The sequence below is a fragment of the Heptranchias perlo genome, chromosome 14 (genome assembly GCF_035084215.1).
Source record: "Heptranchias perlo isolate sHepPer1 chromosome 14, sHepPer1.hap1, whole genome shotgun sequence".
Taxonomy (NCBI): Eukaryota; Metazoa; Chordata; class Chondrichthyes; order Hexanchiformes; family Hexanchidae; genus Heptranchias; species Heptranchias perlo.
The window spans coordinates 32,698,189-32,711,980 of NC_090338.1; the positions used below are offsets into that span (position 1 = coordinate 32,698,189).

General features: G+C 45.8%; 1 long non-coding RNA gene across 1 annotated transcript in view; it reads right to left on the reverse strand.

The window, feature by feature from the left end:
* Positions 1–420: 420 nt before the first annotated feature.
* The window catches only part of LOC137332105 (uncharacterized), a 37,140-nt gene continuing 23,768 nt past the window's right edge, over positions 421–13,792 (reverse strand). The window contains exon 3 of the long non-coding RNA XR_010965583.1: positions 421–644. This is a non-coding gene — a long non-coding RNA (uncharacterized lncRNA). The remainder of the gene's footprint in view (positions 645–13,792) is intronic.

A 13,792-nucleotide genomic window follows, 5' to 3' on the forward strand; every position in this document is an offset into this window, starting at 1 on the left:
GGGATGCCCTAATAGCTCGAAGGTTCAGTTAGTTACCCACACTGGACCAAAGTAACTATCACATCCCCCGGCCCCTCCCACTCCCCCTCCCCCCACTGACACAAAGCATTCCTCTAATCAACCATCACCCATTGCGCATCCCCAAATTTGTCCCATCAATTCATGTCTTTATGTTCATCACCAACCAACTGAAAAGGCGATTTGATACCCGACACGCAAGATTGGGCAACCCGGGGAAGTGGTGCAAATTAATACATTTTATGTGAGGTCATATAAAAAGGAACGTAATGGCAATGTAAAAATGTTGCCACTCAGCTTAATTACGCTTATCATATTTCACTCGTTGCTAAAATCATGTCAACATGATTCAGTCTTGTATGTGATGCAAGTTAGAGATATTTAATTCTGACACCAGGCAGCTGCGAAGTCCCAGTCTTTCATCCCTCGTGCAGGCAATTGGGACTAGCTTAGTGGTATAAACTGGGCGACATGGACATGTTGGGCCGAAGGGCCTGTTTCCATGTTGTAACTTCTATGATGTCACTGATCTCCATGGCTTCTTCCTCTGCTGATGTCAGGTGCACTATCTGTAGCGGGCCACCTTCAGTCCTCTCCCTCTCTCTTGTATTTTGTGCTTGCTTCTCCTGAAACAGGGGAACAACAAACCTATGAGTGCCTGTAAGGCATGTGTTCACCCGACGGATGCAGTGCCTTCGGTGAGGATGACTATCCGGCAAATGCATTACATTGCATAAGGATTGGAGTGAGTGGCAGCAGTGGATGGATAAATGGGGATGTGCAGAATTGCATAGAAAGCGAGCGATGGGTGCTCTTGAAACTTAAATGGATGTAAGGAGTGATGTGATGGATTACGCTTGACAAGACAGAGTGAGAGGGGGTGGGGGCTGCACTAAATGATGTAGGTGAATCTTCAACTGTACTCGCTTTTCTTGACCCGGTTAGGTCATTAAACCACTTCCTGCACTGGATCCAGGTACGGGGACAATACTCCTGCTGCTGACCTCCTCAGCCATCTCTAACCACATCTTCTTGGTGACACCAGCAGGTTTCTTTTTCCCGTTGCTGGGGAAGATTACCCTTTTGTCTCCAGTATAATAATGGCTGTGCAACTATTTTTATAGCCAGTGATGTGTCGTTAAAGCGGGGTGCAGCCTTTGTGCATCCTGAGTCCATCTGTAAAGATTGCTTTATCTTTACAGAACCTCCCAATTCCTCCAAATTCCATCTTTGAATTGACCCTTTTAATAGTCAGGTACGCATCACGCCTGCTGACATGCACTGGAGACACAAAACCCAGAAGTAAAATGATAATGAGGTATCCATGTTGACATTGGACTTTCTGACGCGCCAAATCTTCCTCCGAGCTTCGCTATCGACCCTCCTCCGCAACCCCCCACCCCCGCTCAGGACCCGCTGCTGTATTATTATCGGTCCCTTTGTGTTCAAAAGCTTTTTATTCCTTTAGTAAAAGTATACCAAATTCAGTGAACACGCTCATAGTAGCTCCAGAGTTGTGGTTTATAACGTCTTATGTGACAAAACTTGGAAGAATACACCGAGCCCATTTGGAAAGGGTTTATTAAGCTACCCCATGACCTCCAGGCTCGGCTATTCCAATTCTCTTCTGGCCGGCCTCCCACCTTGCATCCTCCGTAAACTTGATCTAATCCAAAACTCTGCTGCCCTTATCCTAACTCGGACCAAGTCCCGTTCACATGTCACCCCTGTGCTCGCTGACCTATATTGGCTCCTGGTCCAGCAACACCTCGATTTTAAAATTCCCATCCTTGTTTTCAAATCCCTCCATGGCCTCACCCATTCCATATCTCTATAACCTCCTCCAACCCTACAACCCTCCAACATCTCTGCGCTCCTCCAAATCTGGTCTCTTGCGTATCCCTAATTTTAATTGCTCCATTGGCAGCCATGCCTTCAGCTGTCAAGGCCCTAAGCTCTGGAATTCCTTCCCTAAACCTCTCCACCTCTCTACATCTCTCCTCCTTTAAGACACTCCTTAAAACCTACCTCTTTGACCAAGCTTTTGGTCAACTGTCCTCATATCTCCTGATGTGGCTCAGTGTCAAATTTTGTTTGATAACGTTCCTACGAAGCTCCTTGAGACATTTTACTACATTAAAGGTGCTATATGAATGCAAGTTGTTGTTATTGAATCCACAACAGTAACATAACGCACAATATTTTATATTTTCAGTCGCTATCTAAGCTATCCCTGTACTTTTTGATTTTCTGTGAAATAAACTTTGAAAAATCTTATAATAAGTTATTAAATGATGAAAATGACAAATACTCATTTCCTAAATTCTATTCGATTATAATCAGTAGCAGATTTTGAAATTGAACTCATTGGCAACAAAGCTCGGCATCAGGGATTGGGTCCCAACGAAGGTGACGTATTGGACAAATTTGGTCAAAAGCTAAAGGAATATTTGAACATTCAGGCTGATTTTCTGAATGCAAACTCCACTGGCAGAGCCTCACCCATTTCAAAAATTGCGAGCATGCTCACCACCATATTCTGTCCATTTGCATGGCTGGAGACTGCATTCGAAAAATTGGCCTATATTATTCAGAATTCCACTTTCTCGTCTCTCTTAGTTGATAGCCAGCAGGGGAAATTTCAACCCTGAGGTGACATTTTAATCTTTACTGCTTTTTTTTCTCAAAACAAAGTGCCCCAGTTTTACATCCACCGCACAAAGGCTTGATTTTTCAAGCTGGGGAAAAATTGCAAGTGCGGCACTCCAGGGATCAGTCTTGGGGCCTGCCATTTATAAAAATAAACAACTTGGATGAGGTTATCAAAAGCAAAATCTCAGTTTAATGAGAGCATAAAACTGGAGGCAGAGTAAACAGTGGGGAACAGTGCAACCATTCCAGAAGGATTTTGACTTTTTGGAAAGCTGGACCACTAGACAAATGTAAAAGGATTGGTGAGGGAATAAGGAATCAGAGCATGTGTTGAATACATCTGGGTTATAGTGGAAAATCATTTAAACCATCAGCCCATCTGCAGTAAAAAAAAGCAAGCAAGGCTTTGTATTTCATTAGCAAAGATCTAGAATATAAATCAAAAGTGGTGTGTACTACTGGTGGATCCCACCCCGAGTATTGTTTGTAGTATTGTGGAGATGCCATCCTCTATTTGCTTTATTTAGTGACGTAATTCTGCGGATTGGTATTTCTAGTATAATCATAAATGTGTTTAAAATGATCAGAGAAAATCCTCACTGGCCATCAGCTGAGATGCTGACTATGGTTAAATAGCTTGCTGACACTTAGGAGCCAATTTTACAAGATTCTGATGGCAGTGGGCAACTTCACTGGCTGGCAGCATGTTTGTGAGACTGGACACACAGACCAATATTCCTCATTTGCAGTGGACCCTACTTTGTGGCGAAGATAAAGGCTGGCAATTTTGAGACTGGATTGAAGGCCAGTGCAAGCTTCATAAAAGCTCCAAATTAAACGTAGATGACTCCCTGCTGGATCTTGTGGCTCTTTTGTTATAATCTCTCCTGCAGGGTTGCCCACCTATTTGAAATGAATTCTGCAGTGTGTGAATGGCTGGCCTTTTAGAGCAAGACTCGCAAAGGTGTCGGTTTGGTTGGCAAATTAGATTTTTTTTTTGCCTATTACATTGTTCTGCCAGCATTTTTACTGTTGCATTAATTTTTGTTGCTGTTTGAGGCTGATTTTTTTTGCATTGCATGATTTTTATTTACAAATCCAGTTCTTACAACCATCTTCTTTCCAGCTGCTGTTTCAGTTAAAGTAACCAAGTTGATCAGAATATGAATTTTATTTTGTTGTCGGGATGTGGGAGACACTGGCGAGGCCAAAGGTTTTGCCCATCCCAAGTTGCCCTGGGAAGGTGGTGGTGAGTCTTCTCCTTGAATTACTGCAGTTCTTATGCTGATGATGTTCCCACAATGGTGTTAGGTTGGACATTCCAGGATATTGATTCAGCAATGACGAAGGAACGGCAAAATATATCCAAGTCAGGATGGTGTGTGACTTTTAGGGGAACATGGAAGTGATATTGTCCTTCACAGTGTTAATGGCCGCAGGAAAAGGAAGTGCTGTTGAAGTTACCTTGGTGAATTGCTGCGGTGCATCATGTAAATAAAATATACTACAGCCGCAGAGGGGTGGGTATTGAGTCCAGTGGCAGGGGTACTCATCAAGTAAATTTAATTATTGGAGGAGTTGTGATTGAAGCTGAACACTATGGAATTGTCAGTGAATAGCCCCACTCCTGACCTGATGAGCGTGATTGATGAAGCAGCTGAAGATGGTTGAGCGTTGGGCTATTCCCTAAGGAACTCCAGCAGTGATGATCTGGGGCTGTGATGAATGGCCTTATATAACCATAACCATTTTCTTTTGTGCAAGGTATGATTTCAAGCCTCTGGAAGGTTTTCCCCTGGACCCCCAGTAACCTCAGTTTTGCTAGGGCTCCTTGGTGCCATATTATGTTGAATGCTGCCTCGATGTTGAGGGAAATTGCTCTCAACTCTCTTTTGAGCTTCAGATCTTGTGTCTATGTCTGGATGAAGGCTTTGATGAGATCTGGAGCTGAGAGGTTCTGCCGGAAACTGAATTGAGCACCAGTGAGCAGGTTAGTGGGAAGTAGGTTTCGCTTGATTCCTTCAATCACTTTATTGATGATTAGGAGAAGGCTGATAGTGCAGTAATTGACTGGGTTAGACATTTCGGGGGAAAAATTCGATAAGGGCCTATTATTGGGCGCGGTTAGCATGATCCGCTATTAACCCACGCTAGATGGCTCCTATCCAGGCAGCATGTGAATTTCGAGCTGCCTGCTATTTACCATGATAGCCCTGTGCAGCCAGTGCTACCCGCACTACTGAGAGGCCGCATGGTGAATGTGGAAGCCCGAAATGGGGCGTGCTCAGCGCACGTCATTGGCAGCCTTTACCTCTTAAAGGTGGAGGTACACGTTTTAAATGGGACATGCACAGTCCTCTGGGAGGAGGGAAAAATGGCCAGAAGGATGGCAGGACCGGCACGAGAGAGGGCCCCCATGATTCTCCGATGATGCACTGGAGGCTCTGGTGGAGGGGGTGGATGAAAGTAGGGCCAACATGTACCCGCAGAGTGGCAGGAGACCCTCCAGACGCCAGCTTCACAGGCATTGGGAGGCTGTGGCCCAGGAAGTTAACTCCAGGAGCATTGCACCACGTACGTGGGTGCAGTGCCGAAAGAAGTTCAACGATTTGACACGAGTGGTCAAGGTGAGTGAATGCAAGTGTCATATGGCACATCCTACCAACTGCACCACTGCTCCATGCAACACGCCCTCCATCACCCATCTACCAACAAACACTGCCCATCCATACGCAATGCTGCACTTGGCATGCTGCATCTCACCCGCACATAGTCCTACACTAACAGGCCACACAATCACCACTCAAGGGTCACACACATTGGCAGCTATTCAACCATGACAGGCACATCACCCATAAATCTTGCAGGATACTTAGTGACACGTTCTGTCTTGCAGTAGATGGTGGCGCATAACAGCCGGCAGCAGGAGAGACCTGAAGGAGGACAGGCATGCCTATACGTCCTTACCCCCTTGGAGGAGACAGTGCTTCGGATCATTGGTCGGGCCGGCGCTGCAGCTGCGATCACATGCCGTGCTGGAAGTCCCAATGAAGGGGGTCTCTGCATATCTAATGCTCCTTCTCATTTCCCACATCTCCCACCACCCATAATCTTTTCTGATTCACCTGCTGCAGATGTTGTCAGCACGCACATCTTACTTGCTCCTCTCCCCGCTCCACAACTCAACCTGTTTTCCTTTGTCATTGCAGATACCAAGAACACATGGCGGCACCGTCCGAGGAGGAGGAGGAGGAGGAGGGGGACACTGAAGGCACACCATCACTCCGTCTGACATTCGCATCCACCAGCTCAGAGACTGACAGGGTGCGTCCTTTAGAGGTTAGGTTAGAGGAGAGATCTGCAAGTGATGAGACACTGGGCACAAGTACGCGGGAGCCGGGGTGGGTGGAAAGGAAACCACAGGTACCAGCTCACCGGAGGGCGAGGCTGCTCACTAGTTCCACTACAGAGGAGTCAGATGAGGACTTTGATGGTCCAGGCTACAGAAGACAGCTGATTGGTGTACACCACCAAAAGTTTGGGGCATTGGAAAGCCGGCGCACAATGTCAAAGGGCATGGAGGAGTCCAGCTCCAACTTGGCACAGGGCTTTGCGCAGAGCTTGGAGCCCATCCTTTCCAGCTTGAAACGGGTGGTCACCTCCATCAGCACACCTGTGGAACCCACCATGATGCAGCGCCTGATGGCCGATGTCACGGTTTCCATTGCAGCACAAACCGATATCATCAAAGGTCTGCAAGCTACGGTTGCAGCTCAGACTGCTGAAATGGAAGCCCAGACTGCTGCTTTAGAAGCTCAGATTGCTGCTATCGTGGCTCTAGGGACCACTGTGGAACGGGGCTTCCAGGGCATCACAGTATTCCAGCAATCCGTTCTCCAGCTGATCACCGGGATTGCTGAGGCGCTGTCCCGGGAGAGTGGCAGTGGCGCCATCGCAGTCGGACCTATTGTCCTCTCTCACGACGACAGCATTCCTGCTCCCACCCCTGCCACTCTGCCAGGGTCCTTGTTGTTGCCTATCAGCCAGCCAGGCCAGACTGTTGCAGCCCATGCTGAGATGGTGCAGTCTGAAGCTGGTCCCTCCAGACCCAGAGCTGCTCGAGGTCATGCTCCAAGGCCAACTACACGCTCCTCCATCGAAGGCCAGCAGCCTCCCACCATTCATACTCCAGCCACTGAGGATGCACCTTGTAGGAGCACTAGGAAAGGTAAAGGTACATGAATGGCAGGCACTGAGGGAATGCACAAGGGTGGATAGTTCTGTTCTGTTTCCATAATTTTATTTGTTAATTGATAAATGTGTCTTTGAATTTGCATTTGGTAGTGGTTTTTATTTGTGCGATGAGTTGAGGGGGAAACCAACGTGTAATCAGATGGAGGGCGATTTGATGGTCATGTGGGAGCGGACAGGTGAGGAGTGTAGGACTGTTGGTGAGTTCAGTGATGCAGTTGACATTATTGATAGCGGGCACAGATCGGGTGAGCACACAAAGCCTTTGCAGGCAAATAGTGTGTTCCCTGTTGCGCCCTTGCATCTTCCTCCTCCTCCTCCTCCTCCTCCTCAGTCTCTTCCTCCCCAGCCTCTTCCTCTTCCTCCTCCACCTTTGGCTCAGGACCTTCTCCGATCATTGGTGGCAAGGGCTGGTCCCTCATGATGGTGAGGTTGTGCAGCATGCAGCATACCACCATGAATCTTCCCACCCACTCTATGGAGTACTGGAGGGCTCCTGGAAGAAATGATAATCAGAGAGTGGCAGGAAGGGACAGAGCTTGCAAACTTAAGAGTGTGCCAGCAGATAAGGCTAGAGGTTGCAAAAATAGTAAAAAGACAGCACTAAAGGCTTTGTATCTGAATGCACGTAGCATTCGTAACAAAATGGATGAATTGACAGCTCAAATAGAAATAAATATGTACGATCTGATAGTCATTACAGAGACATGGCTACAAGATGACAAAGATTGGAACTTGAATATTCAAGGGTACTTGACATTTCAGAAGGACAGGAAGCTAGGAAAAGGTGGAGGGGTAGCTCTGTTAATTAAGGATGACATGAGTATAAGAGAGAGAAATGACCTTATTTCTAAAGACCAAGATGTAGAATCAGTTTGGGTAGAGATATGAAATAGTAAAGGCAAGAAGCCACTTGTGGGAGTAGTTTATAGGTCCCCTAACAGTAACTACACTGTAGGACAGGGTATACAGGAAGAAATAATGAGGCTCGTGAGAAAGGAACAGTGATAATTATGAGTGAATTTAATCTACATACAGATTGGAAGAATCTGATTGGCAAAGGTAGCCTGGAAGATGAGTTCATAGAGTGCTTTCGGGACAGTTTCTTAGAGCAGCATGTTCTAGAGCCAACCAGAGAGCAGGTTATTCTAGATCTGGTAATGTGTAATGAGACAGAATTAATTAATGACCCCATTGTAAAGGAGCCTCTAGGTAGCAGTGATCACAATATGATTGAATTTCACATTCAGTTTGAGGGAGAGAAGAGCAAGTCTAAGACTAGTGTTTTAAACTTAAATAAGGGCAATTATGAGGGCATGAAGATGGAGCTGGCTAAAGTGAGCTGGGAAATTAGGTTAAGGAATAGGTCAGTAGAGATGCAGTGGCAGATATTTAATGAGATATTTCATAACACTCAGCAAAGATACATTCCAGTGAGAAAGAAAGACTTTAGGGGAAGGACGTATTATCCTTGGCTAACTAAGGAAGTTAAAGATAGTATCAAATTGAAAGAAAAAGCATACAATTCTGCGAAGATTAGTGGCAGGGCAGAAGATTGGACAGAATACAAAAAACAACAAAGAATGACTAAAAGAATAATAAGGAGGGAGAAATAAGAATACGAGAGAAAGCTAGCTAGAAATATAAAAACAGATAGTAAAAGTTTCTACAGGTATTTAAAAAGGAGAAGAGTAAGTAAAGTGAGCGTTGGTCCTCGAGAGAGTGAGTCTGAGGAATTAATAATGGAGAATAAGAAAATGGCAGATGAATTGAACAGATATTTTGTGTCCGTCTTCACTGTAAGAGGATACAAATAACATCCCAGAAATAATTGTGAATCAAGAGGTGAAAGGGAGGGAGGAACTTAAAACATTTACAATCACCAGAGTAAGGGTTCTGAAAAAAATATCAGAACTAAAAGCTGACAAGTCCCAGGTCCTGACGGACTTCATCCTAGGGTCTTAAAAGAAGTGGCTGCAGAGATAGTAGATGCGTTGGTATTAATTTTCCAAAATTCCCTAGATTCTGGAAGGGTCCCATCAGATTGGAAAATAACGAATGTAACTCTTCGATTCAAGAAAGGAGGGAGACAGAAAGCAGGAAACTACAGGCCAGTTAGCTTAACATTTGTCATAGGGAAAATGCTAGAATCTATTATTAAGGAGGTAATAGCAGGGCACTTAGAAAATCTCAATGCAATCAGGCAGAGTCAACACGGCTTTTATGAAAGGGAAATCATGTTTGACTAATTTATTAGAGTTCCTTGAGGAAGTAATAAGCAACGTGGATAAAGGGGATCCTATGGATGAGGTGAACTTGGATTTCCAGAAGGCTTTTGACAAGGTGCCACATCAAAGGCTACTACACAAAATAAGAGCTCATGGTGTAGTGGGTAACGTATTAGCATGGATAAAGGATTGGTTAGCTAACAGGAAACAGAGAGTAGGCATAAATGAATCATTTTCAGGTTGGCAAGATGTAACAAGTGGAGTGCCACTGGGATCAGTGCTTGGGCCTCGCTATTTACAATCTATTTCAATGACTTGGATGAAGGGACCGAATGTATGGTTGCTAAATTTGTTGATGACACAAAGGTAGGTAGGAAAGTAAGTTGTGAAGAGGACATAAGGAGTCTGCAAAAGTGAGTGGGCAAAAATTTGGCAGATGGAATATAATGTGAGAAAATGTGAACTTGTCCACTTTGGCAGGAGGAATAGAAAAGCAGTACTTTATTTAAATGGAGAGAGATTGCAGAACTCTGAGGTACAGAGGGATCTGGGTGTCCTAGTACATGAATCACAAAAAGTTAATATGCAGGTACAGCAAGTGGTTAGGAAGGCAAATGGAATGTTGTCATTTATTGCAAGGGGAATGGAATATAAAAGTAGAGATGTTTTGCTACAGTTGTACAGGGCATTGGTGAGATCACATCTAGAATACTGTGTGCAGTTTTGGTCTCCTTATTTAACAAAGGACATAATTGCTTTAGAGGCGGTTCTGAGAAGGTTCACTCGACTGATTCCTGGGATGAGGGGTTTATCTTATGAGGAAAGGTTGGACAAGTTGGGCCTGTATACACTGGAGTTTAGAAGAATGAGAGGTGATTTTATTGAAACATATAAGATCCTGAGGGGACTTGAAGGGGTAGATGCTGAGAGGATGTTTCCCCTTGAGGGAGAGACTAGAACTAGGGACCACAGTTTAAAAATAAGATGTCTCCCATTTAAGATGGAGATGAGGAGAATTTTTTTCTCTCAGAGGGTCGTGAGTCTGTGGAACTCACTTCCCCAGAGAGCGGTGGAGGCAGGGTCATTGAATATTTTTAAGGCTGAGTTGGATAGATTCCTGATTAACAAGGGAGTCAAAGGTTATAGTAGATTGACGGGAAAGTAGGGTTGAGGTCACAATCAGATCAGCCATGATCTTATCAAATGGCAGAGCAGGCTCGAGGGGCCAAATGGCCTACTCCTGCTCTTAATTTATCTGTTCATATGTTCAAATGTCGTCCAAAACGGTCCAGGCAGCAGAAGCATCGCTTCAGGAGGTCTATGGTGTGTTCCACATTGTTGCGTGTGGCAGCATAGCTCTCACTGTAGGCCTGCTGTGCATGTGTGCGTGGGTTCCTGACCAGAGTCATGTGCCACGGTGTGAGGGGATAGCCCTTGTCACCCAGTAGCCAGCCTTTGACTTGCCGAGCTGGATGAAAAATAGCTGGCACATGGGCTGCCGCGTAACAAAGGTGTCGTGACTGCTCCCAGGATAGCGGGCATCGACCTCCATGATTCGATGCATTTGGTCACACACCAGCTGCATGTTCAGGGAGTGGAAACTCTTTCAGTTGACAAATACAGCTGAGTTGATACGCAGGGCATGGAGGGCAATATGCGTGCAATCAACGGCACCCTGCACTGTGGGGAAGCCAGCAATGCAAGCGAACCCCTGTGCTTGCTCATTCTGCTTGTTTCTGTCAAAAGAGGTGATGAACCTGTTCCTCGTGGTACAGTGCGTCTGTGACCTCCCTTATGCAGCATTGCACTGCATACTGCAATATGTTGCACATGTCACCAGCAGAGGCCTGAAATGATCCTGAGCCGAAGAAATTCAGCACCACAGTTACCTTCACAGTGACAAGCAATGCTGTCCTCGCCTTGCTCTGAGGCTGCAGTTGTGGCCACACCAGTTAACAGATCTCAGTCACGGCTTCCTTGGTGAACCCCAGCCATCGGATGCAATGCTCCTCGCTCATGTTGAGGTAAGAGAATTGGTCCTGGAAGGCCCTCATTAGATACGGCCTCCTGCTCAGTGCCCTGCACCTCCTCCACCTCCCCCTCCTCGTAGCTTGATCTGCAGTGCGTGACCTCTCTGCACGCTCCCAGTCGGGCTCAATATCCAGCGGGAGCCCTAGCAGACCACCCATGGTTGCCATGAATGTTGTTCAACTACGGTTGTAACTTTCCGAACCATAAGGCAGTACCTGCCAAACCACTCTCAAATGTACTGTAACAACTCTTAATAAGTATAGGGAGCTTCAAAAAACACTTCCTATTCCATCAGCAGCCTGAAGTAATAATCCAGCAACTAACCCGCAACACTTGCATGGTCCCTTTAAATCATGCTGATCGGGGGTCCTCCAGGCACTCCAAGACATGTTCAGGTGTGCATGGTTAAGGCTGTGTGTTGAGTTGAGCATTAAGATCCAAAATGGTGTCTGTCACTTTAAATCAGCATTGCAAAATGATTGTATTTTCTCCTTACTTTACGTGCTGCCGACATTCGGTATTTGCGCATGCACTAATACCTATACCAAGATGGTGTCCAGCACATGTCATGCTAGAAACGTGCAGGCGCTGCCAAGAAGCCATCTTGGCACCTCAGGAGGCCACTTAGCACCGAATCAACAGGTGCTACACGGCCCAATTTCTAGCCCATCCTGTTTCCGTGACTAGGACATATTTGAACAATTTTCCACATTGTCAGGTAAATGCCAGTGTTACAGTTGTACTGGAATAGCTTGGCTGGTTCTAGTACATAGGTTTTCAGCACTGCAGCTGGGATGTTGTCAGGCCCCATTGCCTTTACTATATCCAATACACTCAGCCATTTCTTAATGTCATGTGGTGCGAGTCAAATAGGCTGAACACTGGTACTGATGATGGTGGGGAAATTGGAAGGCAGCAGAGAAGGATCATCCACTTGGGATTTTTAACTGTCGACATTTGCAAAAACTTTGGTCTTGTCTCTTGCATTAGCGTACTGGGCTGCACCATGGTTCAGGACAAGGATGTTCATGGAGACATCTCCTCCTGTTAGCTGTCTGGCTGTCCACCACCATTCTCGATTGGATGTGGTTACATCGAGTTACATCAAAACTACAGCACAGAAACAGGCCATTCGGCCCAACTGGTCTATGCTGGTGTTTATGCTCCACACGAGCCCTACTGCATGTGGTAGGGCTATAGAGCTTTGCTCTGATCCAGTGATTGTGGGCCTGCTTAGCTCTGTCTATGGCCTGCCATTTTTGGTGTTCTGCATGTAAGTAGCTCTGTGTAGTAGTTTTACCAGGTAGCTGCTTCATTCCTGATGTCTGATGATGCTCCTGGCAGTCTTCTAGAACTGCAACAGGATTGGTCCCCTGTCTTGAAGATGATCAAGGGCTGATGGATGTGCCAGGCCATGAGGTTCCAGATTGTGATAGTGTACAATCCTGCTGCTGATGCCCACAGTACCTTATGGTTGCCCAGGTCTGGCCTGCTAGATCTGTCCTTCGTCTGTCCCACTTAGCATAACATTTGTGTCACATTACATAATAGAGGATGACCTCATGGTGGAGATGAGACCTTGTCTTCACAAGATGGTCATTTCTACCACGTGGATCGCCGTATCTGTGACAGGTTAGTTGGTGAGGACAAGGTCAAATAAGTTACTTCCTCATGTTGTTTCCCTTACCATCTGACGCAAGCCCTGTCTGGTAGCACTCAGCCAGTTGAGTCTTATATCAAGCCACTTTCGGTGGACATTGAAATGCTACATTCAGGGCACATTCTGTGTTTTGCTTCACATTTTATCTCTTTTATCACATTTGGTTCTTTGATCTGTAGAATATTTTTATTATAGCTTCTCAGACTGTTTTATCAGTATGTTATTGAATTTTGAGGTTGGCTGAATAGTTTCAATGATCATGTTACTGGAAGTACTATTCTTTTATCTGATCCCTGGCCTCTCTAGCTGCAATGTTTTGTGTTTCCCCTCCTCCTTCTGGTTCTCCCTCACCTTCATCTAATTCTTCCTCGCAGATGATGCCTCTTCCTGTTGTTTTACCTCCTCCAACTCCAATCCTCTTTGCATTACCAGACTCTGCAGAATACAGCACACTACAATGATGCAGAACAGTTAGTCTGAGCCATATTGTAGGGAGCCTCCAGAGTGAACAAGGCACCTGAATCTTTGCTTCAATATGCCAACAGTGTACTCTGTAATGTTTCTGGTGGTCCCATGGCTGTGATTGTATCTGAGCTTAACAGGCATGGTGGGGTTGCAGTGGAGTGTCATCAGCCATGTGTGTAGAGGATATCCCTTGTCCCTAGTAGCCATCCACTGACGTTCCTCGAGGGTTGGAATAATGGGGGAATGGATTAGTGTTACATGATGAAGGCATCATGGCAGTTTTGTATTATACTCCTGCGATGATCACACTCCAGCTATACATTGATGGAGTGCAAATCTTTCCTGTTCACAAAAGCTGCTGACTCATCTTCTGGTGCCTTGATAGCTACATGAGGGCAGTCTATTATACCCTGGATACGAGGGAAGCAAGCCACTGCTGCAAATCCCAGACATCTTCCATTCTGGCTGCTGATGTCCATGGGGAAGG